The 6,514-nt window shown below is 39.2% G+C and overlaps 1 pseudogene; it reads right to left on the bottom strand.

Annotated features, from left to right (window-relative positions):
* Window positions 1–1,208: 1,208 nt before the first annotated feature.
* Window positions 1,209–1,975, bottom strand: Rps9-ps8 (ribosomal protein S9, pseudogene 8; annotated as a pseudogene).
* Window positions 1,976–6,514: the final 4,539 nt, after the last annotated feature.

Below are 6,514 nucleotides of genomic sequence, written 5' to 3'. Positions count from 1 at the left end.
TTTACTCACTGAGTTATCTCTCTGCCCCCTTCTCATTCTTATTCGACTTTGTTCTTGAACTTTGTACTTATTGAAGACTTCTGAGTTTTTTCTTTTTTTGTATCTTGTCTAATGTGTCACTTTTCCCACTTCTCTTCTCCTCCTTCCGCATCCCTTTTCTTACTTTCTTTTGATTGAAACTTCCACCCTTATATTTTTCTTCTTTCCTGGCTTCCTTCCTTTGGGTACTCCTTTCATTATGTCTATATTTATCCTGCATAATATTTAATTTCAGAGCTCACTCCCATTTGTGGGGTTGTGGTCATTGGTGATGTATTAGTGAGTTCGAACCAAATATAATCTACTTGTATACCTTGCAAAGTTTGCAGCTGTTGCAAAGTCTGCTTTCTCCTCACGTAATGGTACTGAGAATTAATTTCTTGATTGTGTGCTATGTTCAGAGACTTTGGGGTAAGATGGCAGATTAGAAGGCACATCTGTGTGACTCCATGAAGGAAAACAGAATAATGCACAATACTCTATATTCCTGAAAGAGACAATAGCCATAAATAAATTTATCAAACCAAGTTCTCCATGACCAGTTTCCATGGAGAAGCAGGGAAGAGGAGCTTCACATCAACTTGTTTTGTCTATGAAAAGCCCCAGGAAAGCATTTTGATCACACACAAACACTGTGGGAGAAGTTAGCTGGATGACCAATGATTGATTACACAACTCTCAGTGAGGCTCGACAACTAAAGACATTGAAGTCAAGCCTCAGTTCCAATTTGCGGTACTCCAGCTGAGATCAGTTGGAACTGCTAGACCATAGCTCACCACCACCCCACCTCACACCACCCTGGATACACACAACAACTCCATGAAACATCCTAAGGGAGTAAGTACAGCAGAGCAAGGGACTGACCCGATCCATGAGCCCTGTGATGCTCACTGTGATCAATTGTGGCCATGAAAGTGGGGATGAAGTGTGGTACTGCATAACTGATGCTACATCCTCACCAAAGCTGCAGCAGGTTACCAGGAACCCTCCAATGAGACCTCTTTCCTTCTACCCTCAATATGCCAATGTCGTGATTGACAGTAACAGAAGACATTAGTGCAGAACCCAAAGGTAGGTAGCACTGAGGTTTTTTTTTTCCCCAAGTATCAATTCTGTTTTATTTGTCAACTGGAAAACTAGACAATCCTTCAGTGCAACAAGGTATTAATTAATCCTCTTCCTCATCATTACCAGTTCCAGCACCACCCTGGCCTTTCTTGGCATTCTTCCTCTTCATTCTGCCTGGACGGCCACCACCACAAGGAGAACGGAGGGAGAAGTCAATGTGCTTCTGAGAGTCCTGACGAACCATGAAAGATGGGACAGTCACCACCTGCTTGTGGACCCTGATATGACACTGGCAGATGAGCACATGGGCATGGTGAATAGATTTCGGTCTGCAGCTGTCTCTCCAAGAAATCCTCAATTTTCAGGATTATATAATCCAGCTTCATCTTGCCCTCATCCAGCATCCTAATGCGAACAAGTCACCTCAGTAGAACGCTGCCTTCAAACAGACATTGAGGATCCTTCTCGTCCAGCGTCAACAGCTCCTGGGCAGCCTTATGGATCTTTGCCAGGGTAAATTTGACACGCCACACCTCACGTCTGTTCCAGAGTTCATACTCTCCAAATAACTTCCTGATCGAGATGTGATTTCTTGAAGGGTCTCCGTGGGGTCGCATAAACTTAACTTCTGGTGACCTGCACGTTGACTATGTTAGTCCTGCTGCAACTATGAACTCAGTCCGTGACAAAAAGACCAGCACTGAGGTTTCTATAAACCTCCGTGGGCATAGAGCTCAGGATGACTATTAACTGTGAAAGCCAGTGTGATGTTGAAAACCTGGAGCAGTCTCCCTAGCAAAGGCTACCACTGCCACTGAGATCAGTGGGAACTGGCAGCAAGGGATCATACCCTATCTTCTCAGACATAGTGCTGCCCAGATAGAGAGAATCAAGGAGAGAACTGAGAACCATAGTTATCAAATCAGCATAGTTGTACAAGGAGCTCAATCCAAAAGAGAATCCATGTAAGCTTCTCTAGGAAAATGAATATCCCAATATGGTTTTATGAATTTGCACTGGAATTGCAAATTGCACATCCTAGATCAGCTTACTTTACTACATGAAACATCACAAGAGTAAAAGAATCCAAAGCCTATTTCACCCAGAAGAAATACTGATATATATATATATATATATATATATATATATATATTTGTAATCTAGTATATTCATCATACACTTTATCTTTTTGTTATATACATTTTTGGAATTTTTAATCTTTACACTTGCATAAATATCTCATAATGCTCTTGCTTTAGTCTGTATATTACTGAGTTATGTTTAATGGTTGTATGTTTCACCACACATTTTAATGTTGTATACTCTCTATAAATCTTTCTACACACAATTCATTCTCTCTCATTCATACCTCTTTTCCTCTTTCTCTCTTTCCAATGTCATCCTTTGTCATTCTTAACTATAATTTTTAATAGATTTAATAATTAGAATTTTGTGGACACTAAGAATAACCCAACATTATTTTTCCCACTCAATTTTCCCCTCAGTTGATCTAATACTACTATCTAACCTCGCCCATATGAATCTCAGTAACTAATAGCCTAACACACATCATTTGATCCATCTTTGTTTATCCCAGTAGTTTATTGAAGTTAAAGTGATGGTACTTTTTTTTTCCGGAGCTGGGGACCGAACCCAGGGCCTTGTGCTTGCTAGGCAAGCGCTCTACCACTGAGCTAAATCCCCAACCCCGTGATGGTACTTTTAAAGTGACTAATATAACATTTGCATAGAGGGCTTTTTAGTAGTTATGATCACTTTTGCAGTTACTTTTCTACTCTTGGAATAATATAGGACTCAGGAATGAGTACATAAAATGAAGATTTAGCTTCAAACTTCAACTCTATCATAACCTAACTCTAATAATAGCAACTTACAGTTGCAAATACTTCAACTGAAAGAATACAGCAGAAAAAATCAAATAAACAAAATAATAATATATACCCAATTCATTAATATGGAAAGAGGTGAAAAATCAAGGAAATATATCACCATCCTTGAAAAATATTAAATTTATAGTAATGGTCCATGATGAGGGTGAATTGGAATATATATATCACATATATATTTATATACTTTATTTTTATAGTTATAGGAGCCATTCAGAATGGAAGAAGTAGAGCTTTACAATGGATTTTTTTTTTTTTTGGTTCTTTTTTTCCGGAGCTGGGGACCGAACCCAGGGTCTTGCGCTTCCTAGGTAAGCGCTCTACCACTGAGCTAAATCCCCAGCCCCTACAATGGATTTTAAACTTTCATTATTGAATACATTTGAGTGCACTTATTCACCACCAAAATCAAAGATTCATAACAGTTAACACTAGAAAAAAGTTTTATATCCTCTTTCATAACTTGTCTCTATTATCTACATTCAGTCTTTCTTCATTTCTTAATACCTAGTCATTCTTGTTCTCTTTGTACATGTTACACTATACCCAGATGTATACATACATACATACATACATACATATATACATATATACATACATACATATATACATACATACACACACTATTGGCTAGAATTCACATTTGTGAGAGATCATGTAGAATTTTCTTTTTTGAGATTGTATGACCTCACTTAATACGCATTCTAAGTCCATCCCTGTTCCTAAAAATTTTGTGATTACATTCTTCTTTAGAGCTGACAACTTGGCAGGGAGGGGTACTTCTGCCAGGGAAACAGACAGGCTGACATTAGATCTTCACTACTCCTTATGCTCCTCCTCCCTCCCCCCAAATCTCATCTCTAAACTGTACAGCAGAAAATCCATTGCAGCTTCCCTTTCCTCTCTGACGCCATCCCTAATGGATGAAAAAGCCCTTCTCCTTCAAGCTTCCTTCCCCCAACTCATCTCAGTAGCCATGCCTCAAACACATTACCTCTGAGTACACCAACTGAGCAGCCAGGAAAATGAGTAAGCTAACTGAAGACCTTCGTCTCTTTCTCCTCCCCTCCATACCACCCCAGTCTCATCCCGACCTCTGCAACAGAACACCTGCTGGAGCCTTCCTTCCCCACCTCTGCGCACATCTCCTGTGGATCCCACAGACCCTCCCCTCCTAACCTCTTTCCCCAGACTTGTTGCTTTATCCCGCCCTCAACTCCAGCAGGCGTCCTGTGCTAATCTGCAAGCCACTCCTGTCAAGGAACCACTTAAGTTGACTATAGATCTTCCCCATACTTCTGTCCTTCCAAATCCAATGACCCAATCTCATCAATAGGGCTATAATAGGCCTTCTGGGGTGACCTCTCTTCACTGTTACTCCGGTTCCGAGGAGACGAATTAAGCCTTTCCTGGTAGAACGCTGCTTTTCTCCCTCCTGTGAACCCAAACTCCAAACACAGGGGCACTCAAGTTTGTAATAGAAACACTACTACAGCTGAAATCACATATTGACTCACACACACACTGAAAGTGGGAGACTTTAATGCCCCGTTCGATAAATGGACTTGTCATCCAGAAAAAATTAAACAGAAATGTGGGAACTAACTGAATTTATAAATCGAATGGACTCAATAGATATTTTCAGAACTGAATTTATAAATCGAATGGACTCAATAGATATTTTCAGAACATTCTGCTCAAACACAAAAGAGTATACCTTCTTCTCAGCACATCAAGAAACTTTCTTCGAAGTTCAGGTTTGACCACATTCTTGGTCACAAAGCAATTCTGGACAGATGCAAGAAAAATGAAAGAACTCCCTGTATCCTATCAGACCACCACAGATAAAATCTAGATATCAACAACAACCAAAAGTTAACAGAAAACTTATGAACTCAACAAAACTGAACAAATCCGTACTAAAAGAAAAATGGGTTCAAGATAGAAACAAAGAAATTAAAGACTTTCTATAATTGAAGAACTTATCGGATATAATGTAGATTATTATAAGAGGCAAGTTCATAGATTTAAACATTAAAAAAGTAACCAGAGAGGAATCATATTAGCAACTAAAGGCTGTAAACAAAAAGAAGTAACGACACCCAAGAGGAATTGGCAGCAAGAAATAAACTGGGGGATGAACTCAATAAAATAGAAACAAAGAGAACAATACAAGGAATCAAAGAAATGAAGAGGTGGTTCTTTGAGAAAATCAGTAAGATAGACAAACCCTTATCCAAAGTAACTAAAAGGCAGAGAGAGAAGATCCGCATTAACAAAATTAAAAACAAAAGGAGGTAAATAACAGAAAACAAGGTGATCCAGAGACCCATAAAGACATACCTTATATACCTGTGATCCACCACACTGAAAAAATCTAAAAGAAATGCATAATGTTCTTGATACCTACACTTACTGATGTTAAATCAAGATCTGATAAGCAATTTAAATAGACATTAAAAACTCGCAAAAAAAAAAAAAGCCAATGGCTGGATATTTTTAGAGCAGAATTCTGCCAGACTTTCAAGGAAGAGGTAACAGGAATACTCAAAATTCCAACTCAATTCTTCACAGAGTTAGAAAGAGCAATTTGCAAATTCATTTGGAATAACAAAAAACCCAGTATAGCAAAAACTATCCTCAACAATAAAAGAACTTCTGGGGGAATCACTATCCCTGAACTCAAGCAGTATTACAGAGCAATAGTGATAAAAACTGCATGGTATTGGTACAGAGACAGACAGATAGATCAATGGAATAGAATTGAAGACCCAGAAATGAACCCACACACCTATGGGCACTTGATTTTTGACAAAGGAGCCAAAACCATCCAATTGAAAAAAGATAGCATTTTCAGCAAATGGTGCTGGTTCAACTGGAGGTCAGCATGTAGAAGAATGCAGATAGATCCACGCTTATCACCCTGTACAAAGCTTAAGTCCAAGTGGATCAAGGACCTCCACATCAAACCAGATACACTCAAACTAGTAGAAGAAAGAGTGGGGAAGAGTCTCAAACACATGGGCACTGGGGAAAATTTCCTGAACAAAACACCAATGGCTTATGCTCTAAGATCAAGAATTGACAAATGGGATCTCATAAAACTGCAAAGCTTCTGTAAGGCAAAGGACACTGTTAGGACAAAACGGCAACCAACAGATTGGGAAAAGATCTTTACCAATCTTACATCCGATAGAGGGCTAATACCTAATATATACAAAGGACTCAAGGAGTTACACTCCAGAGAGCCAAATAACCCTATTAAAAATGGGGTACAGAGCTAAACAAAACATTCTCAGCCGAAGAATATCAAATGGCTAAATAGCATCTAAAGAAATGTTCAGGGTTGGGGGATTTAGCACAGTGGGGGGGTTGGGAATTTAGCTCAGTGGTAGAGCGCTTGCCTAGCAAGCGCAAGGCCCCGGGTTCAGTCCCCAGCTCCGAAAAAAAGAAAAAAGAAAAAAAAAAAGAAATGTTCCACATCAGGGAAATGCAAATC

The sequence above is a fragment of the Rattus norvegicus genome, chromosome X, assembly GCF_021556685.1.
Source record: "Rattus norvegicus strain SHRSP/BbbUtx chromosome X, alternate assembly SHRSP_T2T, whole genome shotgun sequence".
NCBI lineage: Eukaryota > Metazoa > Chordata > Mammalia > Rodentia > Muridae > Rattus > Rattus norvegicus.
The sequence above is the reverse complement of the archived record's forward strand: the minus strand, read 5'-3'. Positions and strand labels throughout refer to the sequence as shown.